Raw genomic sequence first — 15,217 nt, forward strand, 5'->3', positions numbered from 1 at the left:
GTTTAGTTAGTAATTTTTAATCATACTATACTGATACTATTAAAAAGCGTGTATCCTTTTTTTAATCAATAGATACATAAATGATAACACAGGGATGATTAGGGACACTGCTCCCTTACTAATTATATTTGCATGAAGGCGGGAGTCTTTCCATTATAATTCCAAGAGGGAAAATCCTGGATGGGACGCTTTCTTTTCTGTGCACTTTCTCATCATTTTCTGCCTAGGGAGTTGCAGTGAGTTATTAGCTCAGTGCCCAGTGAATACTGAGCTGATTACCCGTGATCTGCTTTTCTTATCTTGTGGCGACCGTGCCAGGATGGGCATTGTACCTAGAATGAAGGAGGCTTACAGTTTGGGAAAGTAATTTAATTATGGAAAGAAATGTTAGGAAACACTTCAGTGCTATATGTTGAAACTCTGTGTGATTGTCCAGTATTCATCAGCCTGAACACTGTATCTTGATTAGTATTGGGTTTACTTATATGTACTTTTTTCAACTGGTTGTCAGAATGGAGGAGAAAAGTGAACATAGAATTTACTGAAACCCTAAAGTCACAATGTTTATAAATATAGCTTTTAAGCTATAAAATGATATACATATCACAACAATTAAAATGAATAAAAATTTAAGCATCCAGCTTGTTTCATCTGAAATAAATTCACGAACAAAAGCAAAGCAGCAAAACAAAACAAAACAAAACAAAAAAACCCCACAGCAGTTTGGATGCCCTTACTCTTGCTGTTTCCTCTTCAGTGTCTTCAATCCCCACTAATCTTAAGTGCCTCATTCTTTTTACTGAAAAAAAATTGGAAACAATGAATAGTTTAATCAGAGTTAAAGTTGGTTATTTGGAAATATATTTGACATATTTTAATGATTAGATATCTGAAACTGATAAAGGAAAATGAACATATTGCAAATATAAAATTCAAATGAAATAATATCAATAATATCTACTGGAACTAATCAAAGATGTGTCACATGATCTATGGCACTAAATGATAAGTTAGTGATATCTTAATTCATTCACAGAAATACAGACAAGTAGATATTATTATTTATATTTTACAGCTGAGAAAATGGTGCAACAGAAATGATAGGCAAATTTCCTGAAATAACCAGGATAAACTTAAAATTACATCAGCCCAAATTCAGATTCATGTCCCACACAACCACCTCCAGCATCCCATGTGTTGACTATGGTGCTTTCTTACTCTCAAAAAAAGTGAGATTTCTGCATTATATGAAAAATTTGTTCACTCCCAGACTAGGTTGTCAGAAAAAGATACTGCTCCATCTCACTGTCAGCTTCAGAATAAGTGTATTTTATTGATATTGTAAGTTTTGGGAGCCTGAGTTTTATAGATTAGTCCTCATAATACTAGAATATATTGCCAACATACAGGATTTGTAAATCTCTTTTTCCTTATCTTTCCAACCATGCAACTAATAGGCTTCTGTCATTAGCAATGGGATAGCATCTGATACTATGGATAGGTCATTTGAAGAGTTAAGATGGACAGTTTCTTCACAGTAAAAACAAAAATTAAATTAAGGAGGAATACATAATACATAGAAACCAAGAGTCTGCACTTCTGGCACCAGTTCTCCTGGGTTTGGGTCTATCAGTCTACTTATCCACATCAACAGGGACATAGACTCAAAAAATTTCCCACTTCCTTCATTCTATCAGCAAATTAGTGACCAAAGTCTTCCCATTAGAAGTAAATATTTCTTCCTTAAATACATGTTTTTCCAGGCCAGTCGCTCATAATTTGGCACTAAACTTCTTTTATAGAGTGCACTTAGCATTTAGTTATATTTTCTTTAAAAAATTTTTTTGTTCATCATTTATTCACATGTGCGTACATTGTTTGGGCCATTTCTCCTCCAAATCCCCCTCCCCTGCCCTCTTCCCCCCTACCCCCTCACTTCCAGGCAGAACCTGTTCTACCCTTTTCTCTAATTTTGTTGAAGAAAAGACACAAGCATAATAAGGAAGACAAAGGGATTTTGCTAGTTGAGATAAGGACAGCTATACAGAGAGATTCCTAGCATTGCTTTCATGTGCAAATATGTTACAACCCAAGTTGATTCATCTCTAACTGATCTTTACACTGGTTACTGATCCCCTTCTCATGTTAGCCTCTGTCACTTTAAGGTTTCTGTATTAGCTCCTCTGGGGTGGGGTCATCAAATGCTTTCATGTTTTGGGTTTTCTACTTATCCCCATATCTCCCATATGTGCTCTCCCCTTGTCATGTGATCCAAGTCCAACAACATTGCTGTATTTGCCCTAGATCTAAAGTTCGCATATGAGTGAGAGCATATGATTTTTGGTCTTCTGAGCCTGACTGACCTCACTCAGAATGATGTTCTCCATTTCCATCCATTTACTTGCAAATGATAAGATTTCATTATTCTTCATGGCTGAGTAAAATTCCATTGTGTATAAATACCACATTTTCTCGATCCATTCGTCAGTAGTGGGGCATTTTGGCTGTTTCCATAACTTGGCTATTGTGAATACTGCTGCAATAAACATGGGTGTGCAGGTGCCTTTGGAGTAACCTGTGTTACATTCCTTTGGGTATATCCCCAGGAGTGGGATTACTGGATCATATGGCAGATCTATGTTTAGATTTTTAAGAAGCCTCCAAATTTTTTTCCAGAATGGTTGCACCAGCTTGTATTCCCACCAGCAGTGTACCAGGATTCCTTTTTCCCACATTTTCGCCAACACATGTTGGTGATAGTTACATTTTCTTTAAAAATATATTAGAGACCAAAATTAGGTTCCCAAAATAGGGAACCAAATAGATGAGTGATAAACAACACAAGTGTATAAAGTTCTATCAAAAGCAGAAGGGGCCAGACGTAGACATGATTCTGCTTAAGGATATTAATGGGGTAAGCACCTTCCTTGGTTTGCTTGGGAATGAAGGGTTTCCCTGGATATTGACTTTCACTAGTGAGGCTTATAGTGATGAGAAAACTTGGAAGGCTGGTCAACCTAGAAGGAGAAATTATTCACTAAGAAGATACATTTGGGGACAGATGTTTAATAATATAATAACATCAATTATATTATTATTCCTAACAGACAGCCATTAACCTTATTGTGTGACAGTACTGCAAGGCAATTTAACTTGGGGGATCTCCATATGATAAAAGGACTTTTGTTATCCTTTTTATACAATTGAAGAAACAGGTACACAGAGGCTTGTCTGGAAATGCAAATATGTGAATTTTAATATTTTAAAATAGTGAGGGACTAATGACACTTAGTAAAAGCATGTCTGAAAGCATTTAAATTAAATTTCAATTATGTTTTTGAATGAGCAGGTAAAATCTACAAGCTGTATCTGATCAATAGCTACCAGACTGATATTTCTGAGGAATTAAAGAATGTGTTCCATAGTGAACACAGAAAAGGGTAGCGTTTGTGACAAGAAAACAGCTGTGTAAAACAAAACACATGGATGCTGACACGTTCCATGTATCACAAATAGTAGTTATTATGAAAGGGAATAAAAGACATGAGAGCTGTTAGTAAGATAGATTTGGGTCAGATTATGAAGTACTTGCTATTTTTATTCTCATAAGTGGTCATTTGTTAGTTTTTAACTAGGAATGTGACACTATTATACCTAAGCTTCTGGGGGATGAGTTTGGTGCAGCATTGACAGTGATTTGAAGGGAAGAAAGGAAAAGAAAAAGCATTTGAGAAGTTCTGGCTATTGTCATCCAACATACCAAGTCTAATAATGATCTAAATGAAATCAGGGAACAGAGGGATAGAAGAGAATAGAATCAAAGAATGCAGGAGGTGAAATTGAGCACTTACAACACATGACTGAGTGGAAGTCAAGGACAGGCAAAATATAGGGATGATTAGACGCTTTCTTGCATGAATGAATGAGTAAAGTGTGATTCATTATGAGTTATTAGAAAATCCAGAAAGTGGAGCAGAATCAACCCAAAGAGAATCAGGGAATATAGTCATGTTTAGTTTAAATGTGCATTTGACTCTCTGCTCTGCAATGAAACACTAACTTGGAAAGTTGCTTTTATTATTCTTGATATTATATCACAGGTTCTGAAAGTGAGCATTCTGGAACAAATGTCACAAATTTGGTAGAATGAACCTGGCTTTAATAAATCCGAGAATAGAAGCTGGCAAAAGGCAAAGTGGAACCCTGCCAAATAGGTTAATGGTCCTGAAAGCCATTTTACCCCAACATGAAAAATTGTGGGGGGGATTAATGAACTAGCAGCCTTTACTTTTGACTCAGACAAGTCATATTTCATAGTCTGAGGGGACACTACTTAGGGAATATTTCATCAAGTTAATGCACCAATATTAATTATCATTTATCACATGTCCATAGTGTAGCACATTTTATTATGTAATTTGCTAGATAGGAAAATCATAATTACCTTTCACCAATGAGGCTATATTGCGATAGAGAAATTCAAAAACATTTCATTTGTGTGTGACTTTTCAAAAATCATAATTCATTGTTTAGGGCCTTGTGAATTATAGTCACTTCGGCAATATACACATCCACACATACTCGCTCCCTCATCTCAACTCCCTAGGTCAAAATATCAGGAAAGGTTCTCTAGAGCAAGTGAACAAAAGCAATTGAGTTAAAAAAACATTTGCCATACATCTACCATATGTAAATTTTTGTCCTTGATACTGCCTTGTGAGAAATAAAGACAGATAACATATCCTTTCCCTTTGCCTTCCAAAAGTATAAATAATTTAAGATGATGGAAATTTACAGGGCACTTTTTTTGAGCATATTGCCTTATCTGATTTCCATAAATAACTTATGAAATAGTTTGAAGTATTTTCTTACATGTATAGATGGTGCAACTATGTCTAGTAGGTAATGTAACATTGTATATTTACACATTGGATAAAGAGTTATTGTTAGTTAAAAGAATCAGCATTAGTCAGTATAAAAACAGGAAAACTTTAGGTTGAAATGAATTTGTGTCTGGAGTGAAAAGTTGAGACCATTATCAGCAAGACATTCCCCAAACCCTTCATGACCGCAAACATTGCTAACCAGCCCCTGAACTTATTTCTGTTAAACTGGAATTGACCTTTCAACTCTCTATACACAGCCCTCCAAGGAGCCCTTGCAATCCATTGCAAGTGACATTTGTCATGAAAGCTATTTGGTCCCCAGATTTAGAAGAGAAATAGAGAAATACTTGAAATGAAGTATTTCATACCAATGAAGGCAGTAATGACAAAATGTTTCAAAGTAAAACTCTGAGAACATACTTATTCTGGAATTATCTTGAGAAGAAACGTGTGGTATAATGAGCAAGGGGATAGTTACAACAGTGAAGTGTTATTTATGAGATAGTCGTGGCTTTGCAAGGAATTAAAACTAAGCAGAAGATTAAAGCTGATGACTGTCTATCAGATAGGGATCATGAGCCCTTGGTCCTGTGCTGTTGTCATTTTCTTGCCCTCTTCCACTCCATTTTACTTTATTCACAGAGACATGAAAATTCTTTCTCTGGAGAAATCGCAAGAAATAATACTCCTACACCCTTAGACTGAGTACTCACATATCCTGAAGTCACATCAGTGCTGCCACAGAAGTGGCCACAGAAGTGCATGTCCGAGGCTTTTCTCTTCCACTTTCCCAGACAGAAAAGGTATTTTCTTTGAAGAAATTGACTAGTTTTTTATATATTCTGAATATTAATCCCCTGTCAGATAAATAGTTGACAAAGATATATTCCCTCCTACCATAGGCTGTCTCTTTACTATGTTACTACTTTCTTTGGTTGTGCAGAAGGTTTTTAATTTGATGCAATCCTATCTGTCAATTCTTACTCTTATTTTCTGAGCTATTGGAATCCTGTTCAGAAAGTCCTTGCTTATGCCCTAATCTTGAAGTGTTTGCACTGTTAGTAGTATTCTACTGTTCTGTACTATTAGCATTTTAACTACAATATAACACAAGAGGTTCTTTTCTGGTCACGTCTATTTAGGGTTCTAAATGCATCTTGTATGTAGATATCCATTTCTTTCCCTAGAGTTGGGTGTTTTCTTCTACAATTTCATTGAATTTCTATGCTTTTAGTCTGTATCTAAGTTCCCTCATCTACACCACAGATTCACAGGCTTGGTTTTCAGAGGTCTTGGGTATTAGGCTTATAAGTGATCTTCTTGTTCATTAGTGTCATGTGAGTGTAATAATTCCTCAACCATGTCTTTAATTCCTGGCGTTTGTTCTTTAACCTGGCCTAGATGATGGTTTCCATTGAGTTTTTATTTGATTTGTTGAGCTTTTCGTTTCCCTAGTTTGCATTGTTTTCAGAATTTCTATTGCTGCTGAATTTCTCATTCTCTTTGATTGGCTTCTCCACTTCTCTTATCTGTTTATTTGATTCTCTTTGAGGCCATTGATTGTTTTTAGAAGCTAGGACTTTGAATTCTATGTTTGGCTTTTCAACCATTTTAATATCTTTGAATTTAGTTTAATTTGACATAGTCCTACTTACTTTTTCTTATGTTTCTTGCCTGTGCTTTTTGTTCTTTTTGCCTTCTTTCCTTTTTGGGGGTGGGGCTATACTTGGATTTGAACTCATGACCTTGTGCTTTCTATACTGGTGCTCTACCACTTGTGCCATGCCCCCAGCACTTTTTTGCTTTTGTCGTTTTTTGGATAGAGTCTTATGGTTTGGCCTGGTGCCAGTCTTGAGCCATGATCCTCCTACCTACACTCCTTGTGTAGCAGGAATTGCCTGTGTGCACCGTCATGCCTGCCTTGTTTGTTGAGACTAACTTATTTTGCCCAGGCTAGCTTGGAACAATGTCTGTCTGTCTGTCTGTCTGTCTCTCTCTGTCTCTGTGGTAGTGGTGATTGAACTCAGAGCCTTGTGCATGCTAGGCAAACACTTAAACATTGTGCTACATTTCTATCCATTCATACCATGTCTGTCTTTATCTCTGCTTCCTGAGTAGCAGGATTACAGGCATTCATCACTGCAGCAAGTCCTTGTTGCCTGTGGTTTTGATAGCTTTTTTTTTCAAATAAATCATTGCCATTACCATTTTCAAGGTGGTTTTACCCTGCATTTTCATGTAGCAGTTTTTTATTTCAAATTTTTAAGACATATTTAGTTGATTTTTGTGTAGGAGTAACATAATTTTCTAGCCTCATTCTTTTATATATGGATGTCAGTTTTCAGACTACTGAAAGATTATTCCCCACTGTGTATTCTTGGTACTTTTGTTGAAGAATAATTGGCTGTATATGTGTAGGTTGTTTCTCAGCTCTTTAGTTGGTAACATTGGTTAATTGCTTCAATTTTTATGTCAATTACACACTATTTTGATTCCAACACCTTTGTAATATAACTTTAAATCCCAAAGTCTGAAAATTCAGCTTTGTTCTTCTTTCTCAAGTTGCTTTATCTATTCAGGGTTTTTATGGCTCCATAAAAATTCAGGGTGTTTTTTTTGTTGTTGTTGAAAAATGCCATTGTAATTTTGATATAGATAACATTGAACTGTGGAAATTTTTAGTGTGGACATCTTAATGTTAATGCTTCTAATGCATAACCATGGCCTTTCTCTGTGTTTATGTTTTCAGTTTCCTTTATCAATACTTACAGTTTTCCGTGTGCAAATCTTTCATATATTTGGTTAAATTAATTCGAAGCATTTTAAAATTTTTGATGCTACTGTAAATGTTATTGTCTTAATTTCATTTTCATGTAGCTCATTGTTAGTCTATAGAAACACCATTGATTCTCTTAGTATCCTCAGTGGGGTGAGAAGTAGGTAGGTTGGCTGGGCAATAAAAGGGATCCAGACCCTCACATTATCCCGTAGGAAAAATCGTGGCATGAGGCATTTTCTATTGGCACAGAGCTGTGGCACCTTGGGGGATGGAAGATATGGGTAAAGTGATACTGTGTTTCTTATCCTCTTCAATGTGTCAATATTTAGATTTTTTTTGCTCCAACAATGTGCTAGAATTTCCCCATTGGACTCCTAGGTGCTTTCAAAAGCACACAAATTGTTGAGTAGTTGTTAAATCATTCACTATGGGAAAATGACAACTAGGAATCTCTGTATATCTGTCCTTATCTCAACTAGCAAAAATGCTATGTCTTTGTTATTGTTGCTTATTTCTACCCTTCAATGGAACTGGAGAAAAGCGCAGAATAGATTCTGCCTGGAAGGGAGGGGAGGTGGGGGCAGGAGGGAAAAATGACCCAAACAATGTGTGCACATGTGAATAAATGAATAATAAATAAATAAATAAATAAATAAATAAATAAATCAGAAAAAAAAAGAAGACTGTTGATACCCTACCTTCTACCATCACTCTCCAAGGCTCTAATTTAGTTTATTTAGTTATTGTTGATTATTTTTTAACTTATTTACTTATTTTAATTCATTAATTTATTTTTATCTTTATTTTTTATTGTTGTACTGGGAGTACATTGTGACATTTACAAAGTTCTTACAACATATCATAGTTGAATTCACCCCTCCATCACTCTCCTTTATCTCCCTACCCCCATTTCTGGAATAGTTTCAACAGTTCAATTTACATACATTAGTGCACAGTATTTTCACGGTATTCATCCTCCTACATACCCTCTTCGCACATCCTCCCCACAACTGCCAGTACCAAGCCCCCAGACAGGACCTGTTCTGCCCTATTCTTCTGTGTTTATATAAGAAAAATGACATTTTTGTTAGTTTAAAATAGCTATTCAGGGTGTTTCATTGTGACATTTCCAGGATTATATGTACTATAACCTGAATTAGTTTATCATCTTTATTTTTCTCATTTCTACCTTAGTCCCCTACTTATGATGATTTCAACATGTTTAAAAATTCAACATTCATTCTTGTATAAGAAGTACATTGAATACATTCACTTAACTTCTTTCATTTGCTTTCATCTCTCATCTGTGACCTCCCTTTAGCATGACCCATCTTTCATGATATTGCTGTATTTGTATTAGGTCTGTATTCCACATATGAGAGAAAACATGTGCCCTTTGGTTTTCTGAACCTTGTTGACTTCACTTAAGATGATGTCTTCCAGTTTCATTTATTTACCACCAAATGACATAATTTCATTCTTCTTTGTGGCTGAGTAAAATTCCACTGTGTATAAATACCACATTTTCTCAATCCATTCGTCAGTAGTGGGGCATCTTGGCTGTTTCCATAACTTGGCTATTGTGAATAGTGCTGCAATAAACACGGGTGTACAAGTGCCTTAGTTGTAAGCTGACTTACTTCCTTTGGGTATATCCCAAGGAATGGTATCACTGAATCATATGGCAATTCTGGTTTTAGTTTTTTGAACCCCCAAAACTGTTTTTCATAGTGGTTGTACTAATTTACATTCCTACTGACAGTGTATGAGGGTTCCTTTTTCCCACATCCTCACTAACATTTGTTGTTAGTGGTGTTCTTGATGATTGCTATTCTAACAGGACTGAGGGAAAATCTTAACATGGTTTTGATTTACATTTCTTTTATGGCCAGGGCTGTTGAGCATTTCTTCATGTGTTTTATTTTTGGCCATTTGAACTTCTGAAAAAGCTCTGTTCGGGCCATTTGCTAATTTCCTCATTGGGTCATTGATTTGGAGGAGTTTATTTTTTTGAGCTCTCTGTATATTTTGGTTATTGCTGCAAAGATTTTTCTTCCTTCTGTGGGCTCCCTATTCAATTTGGTGACCATTTCTTTTTCTGTGTAGAAGCTTTTAAATTTCATTTAGTCCCATTTATCAATCATTTCTTTTAGTTGCTAAGCCTTTTGGATTCTATTAAGAAAGTTATTGTCTATGCCTATTAGTTCCAGTGTATGCCCTGATCTTTCCTGCACTAGCTTCAAAGTTTCAGATCTTATATAAAGGCCCTTAATCTACTTTGATTTAATACTTGTACAGGGTAAAAAACATGGATCTAGTTGTGAGTTTTCTGCATGAAGAAATCCAGTTTTCCCAGCATTTGAAGACACTTTTTTCCCATGATATGGTTTGGGCACCTTTATCAAAAATGAGGTGGATGTAGCTGCATGGATTTATATCTTGGTCTTCTATTCTGTTCCACTGATTTTCCATTTTTGTACCATTACCATACTGTTTTTATTGCTATGGCTCTGTAGTACAGTTTGAAGTCAGGTATTGTGATACTTCCAGTGCTGCTCTTTTTGCTCAGTATTGCCTTGGCTATTCGGGGTCTTTTTGCTTCCAAATGAATTTTAGGTTTGATTTTTCAATCTTTGTGATGAATGTCATTGGAATTTTGATGTGGATTGCATTGAACATGTATATTGCTTTTGATAATGTAACCAATTTCACAATATTGATTCTGCCAATCCATGCCAAGTCTCTAAAGGGCTGCTTAAGTTACCAAAGAATTGGATTTAAAAAACACTTATATTAATACATAAAGTCAAGAATATTGAGAACATAAGGGTTTACTGTAAGCATGGTAAAAATTTAAAGAAGGACAAAAGCAATTTATAGGCAAAAGAATAAGGAAAAGCAGCATGTGTTTTTTTAAAATAAAATTTACTGCTAAAAGATAATAGAATAAACTTTTCAAAATTCTTTTATATTATTTTTTGTATACATTAATAGTATAGTGTTTCTCTTAATCTGTCTCTGTCTTTACCACCTCTTTCAAACAGTGTTTGGTAGGTTTCATTATGCTATCATCATAACATATAATAATATTATATATAACATACATTTATATTGATCCTCTTTACCTCTTCCCAGTACCCTCTCTTCTTAGAATAGTGGATCCAGACAAAGAATTATTCCCGTATGGGATTAGCTTACAGATACAGGTATTCAAGAACTTAGATAAGCACTCTTCCTCTACTTGGATAACTACTTACAGAGTAGTAGTATATAATCAAGGAAGTAAACAAAAATGATGAAAATAATTTAGCAATAGCAAATTGAGAGCAAAATAACAAACAGGAGATCTGTAAAGAAAGTCATAGGATTATAAGCATGTATCAGATGTTGAGAGCATTTGTCTAATTTGAAATAGGAGGAAAGGAAAAAATAATGGTTACCCAGGAGTTTGGATATCCAGGGGGAACAAATTTGATAGGTGAATGCTTCACCTACAAGACAGCTGGAGAATTTAGTGAAAGGTTTAATGAAAGTTCAGTTTATGAAAAGTGAGGCAAATACTATCTCCAGAAGAATAAGCTGTACAGGAAGGATATCACATGTGCTAAGACTATGTTTTATAACAGAGAAATTATCAAGGACAGACCACATTTCTGAGTCTTGACTCAGAATTATTTTCTTGCATTGTTTGAAGTTTAAACACATCTGTTGAATAATTTAAATATTTGTGGAATGTATTCATTTATGAAATATTTCTGTGACAGTTTAAAAATTATTATAAAGTAAAAGCCATGCCATTCTCTGGTGAATCTAATTAAGATCAGACTGCATTTGTAGTAATTAGGTAAGAAGAACTGCTCTAAGGAATGTGAAGTAGTTTGCGTTTTTTGTTAATTTAGTTAATTTTTATGAATTTAGTTACTTAACCGAATGTTCACACAAAAATTTTCTAACATAACTTCTATGTTTTGGACTACCTATAACTAAAGAGATTTAATTCTATTATATTTCAGAATATGTTTAGCATTGATATTCCGTAATTAATTATTTTAAAAAACTTGTCTTAATAAATTTAGCAGTGAAATTGGACACACATTGATTTCCCTTACACTAAGAAGAATTTACAGCCATGTCTGAAACCTAGGTCAGGTTGCAAACAGAATGTCTCTGGGTAGCTTTCTTTGTTGGCCAGAATAATATTTCTGGAACACTGGGAGATCTATAATAGTTAAAGGCTACAAATGAATGTATTTAACAAAGATATTGAAATTTATGGCTTTTAAGTCAGTTGTTCAGCAGTGATTTATTTCCTATTGTGTTCTAGAGGATCATAGAACCCTTTAATTCTTAAATTTCAATGAAATATTCATTTCATCAAGTAAACTATTGTAATTGTGTTCTATTAACCTGTTTTATTTTAAAGGCATATTTGAATGTTTTATGGAAGTCCATGTTTCCCCATTGTCTGAAAAAATGCTTCTCCCTTAGATTCTTCTGAGAGCACTTAAAATGAAAGCATGAAAGAAAGATGGCTGGAGGCACAGCTCAATGGTAGAGTGCTAATCTGGCATACATAAGGCTCTGGGTTCAAACTCCATAAACATAAAAAATAAGTCAAAAAAGAAAACTGTAATTAAAAAATCATACACTATTTAGGATATTAGAAGATAAGATGAAAAATTTCAGTGAAAATGGATTAAATGACTAAAATTCTATCAAAAGAATAAAAAGAGAAGCTAGAAGTCTGTGTAATAGTCTGGAAACCTTAAAAGCAACATAAAAATAAGCAAACAAATATGTAGGATACGATATTATTCCTCAAGTTTTTCCTTTGAGAATTCCCAACAATAAAGAGAAGTATATTTCAAGAATCTATAGATGCACACTCCAGCATTGAAATAAATTCTTATTTATTATTGGCTACAAATTTATAACCTACTTCCTAGTGTGTCCAAGTTTGTTTAACATAGATATCTATTTATACTATGTAAGAGTTAATATTCACAGCATTTCCACCCTAAATACATCATTTTCAGACATTTCACAATTTAACTTCCCTCTTGGCCTGTCATCAAATATATATTGACATGTGACTATCGTTATTTGGAAAGAACATTATTAAGGAATAGTGTTAGTCTTAGGCTACAATTCTTAAAGAGCAAGACAGTTAAAACCTTAAGATGCTAACAATCAAGTGGCATGGACAATGTGTGTGAAATTTTGCTGGAAGAGGAAAATAAAAATAAGTGGTTATTATTCTAAAATTATACAATGGATAGGTAGTGCAATTTTGTGATTGGGAGGCTGTCAGTAAGAAACAGCTTTTGGACAAAGTGATTTCAAAGATGTAGCTTGAAAAATGAATAAAAATTACTCAAGTATAGTAGAGGAGTGTGTGCAAAAGCATGTTAGTAATGGACCTGCAGGTACTTTAATGGGATTTGAATGAATATGGACTATAATGGTAATGATGAAGATGATGGTAGTGACATGGGTTTGGGTGACTAGTTACAAAGGGCTGGGAGACAAGCAGGAGTAGAAAATGATGGCTTTGAATACAGACTTCCTGTTTACATCAATCTCTGTCTGGAAGACATGTATAGGACTAATTGGATTTAGCATTTCAGAGACTTGGAAAGATTTATATTTTAGAATGAAAATTCTTCCCACATGAGGAGGGTATCAGTGAAGAATACCTGGAGTCAGGAAGATAAACTAATATGTTGTCACAACAACCAAAGCAGAGAATTTATGAGTATCTGAATTAAAATAGTAACGGTGATTATTTAAAGAGGCAGGTAAATCTAACAGCTATTATGTAGGTATAAAAAACAGGACCAGGACCAACTGGGAATAGAAAAATGAAAAACCAGAAATGGTTCCAGTTTTGCAGCTTAAGTGAATGACTGGAAGGTGAAGTTATATTGAGAAATAAGAAACAGAGTTGAAACTTCAGCAAAGTAGCAGGACACAAAATCAATTTATAAAAATCAGTAGCTTTTCTATACACCAAACAATGAACAGCCTGAGGAGGAATATAGGAAAATAATTCTATTTATAATAGTCTCAACAAAAAAATAAAGCACCTAGGATTAAATTCAATAAAGGAAGTGAAAGACCTCTACAATGAAAACTACAAGCCATTGAAGAAAGAAATTGAAGACTACAGAAGATGGAATGATCTCCCGTATCTATGGAGCAGCAGAATAAATATGAAAATTGCTATACTACCAGAAGCATTCTACATATTCAATGCAATCCCCACCAAAATCCCAATGACATTCCTCACAAAGATTGAAAAATCAACCTTAAAGTTTATATGGAAGCACAGAAGATCTCGAATAGCCAAGGCAATACGCAGCAAAAACAGCAACGTGGGAGGTATCACAATACCTGATTTCAAACTATATTACAGCACTATAACAAAAAAATGGCATGGTACTGACATAAAAACAGACATGAAGACAAATAGAACAACATAGAAGACCCAGTTATGAATTCACACAACTACATCTACCTGATTTTTGACAAAGGCACCCAAAACATACAATGGAGAAATGACAGCTTCTTCAACAAATGTTGCTGTGAAAACTGGACTTTTGCATACAGAAAAATGAAACGATATCCATGTATTTCACCCTGTACAAGTATCAACTCAAAGTGGATTAAGGATCATTATATAAGATCTGAAACTTGGAAACTATTGTAGGGAATACTCTGGATCATACAGGCACAGGCAATGACTTCCTAAAAAGTACTCCAAAGGTTCAGCAATTGAGAGAAAGGAATGACAAATGGGACTGCATGAAACTTAAAAGCTTCTGCATGGCAAAAAAACTTCACCAGACTGAAGAGGCAGTCTACAGAATGGAAGAAAATCTTTGCCAGTTGTACATCAGGCAAGGGACTAATAACCAGATTATATAGGTAGCTCTAAAAACTAAACTCCCAATCAACGACCCAATGAAGAAATGGGTGAATGAACTGAACACAGCATTCTCAAAAGAAATACAAATAGCCCCAAAATACATGAAGAAATGCTCAACATCCCTAGCCATAATGGAAATTTAAATCAAAATGTTAAGATTTTCTCTCATTCCTGTTAGAATGGCTATCATCAAGAACACAAGCAACAAGAAATGCTGGCGAGGATACAGGGAAAAAGGAACACTCATATACTGTTGGTGAGAATGTAAATTAGTACAACCATTATGGAAAATAGTATGGAGGCTCCTCAAAAAACTAAAAATAGAACTGCCATACCGTCCAGGAATACTACTCCGAGGCATATACCCAAAAGAATGTAAGTCAGGTTACAATAAAGACACCTGTTTATTGCAGCATTATTCACAATAGCTATGCTATGGAAAGAGCCAATATGCCCCACAACCAATGAATGGATTAAGAAATGGTAGATATTTTCTGTGGAATTTTATTCAGCCATCAAGAAGAATGAACTTTTGTCATTTGAAGGTAAGTGGATGGAACTGGATAACATCATCTTAAGTGAAATTAACCAGGTTCAGAAAGCCAAAGACCTCATCTTCTCTTT

This window comes from Castor canadensis, chromosome 6 (assembly GCF_047511655.1).
Source record: "Castor canadensis chromosome 6, mCasCan1.hap1v2, whole genome shotgun sequence".
NCBI classification, from domain to species: domain Eukaryota; kingdom Metazoa; phylum Chordata; class Mammalia; order Rodentia; family Castoridae; genus Castor; species Castor canadensis.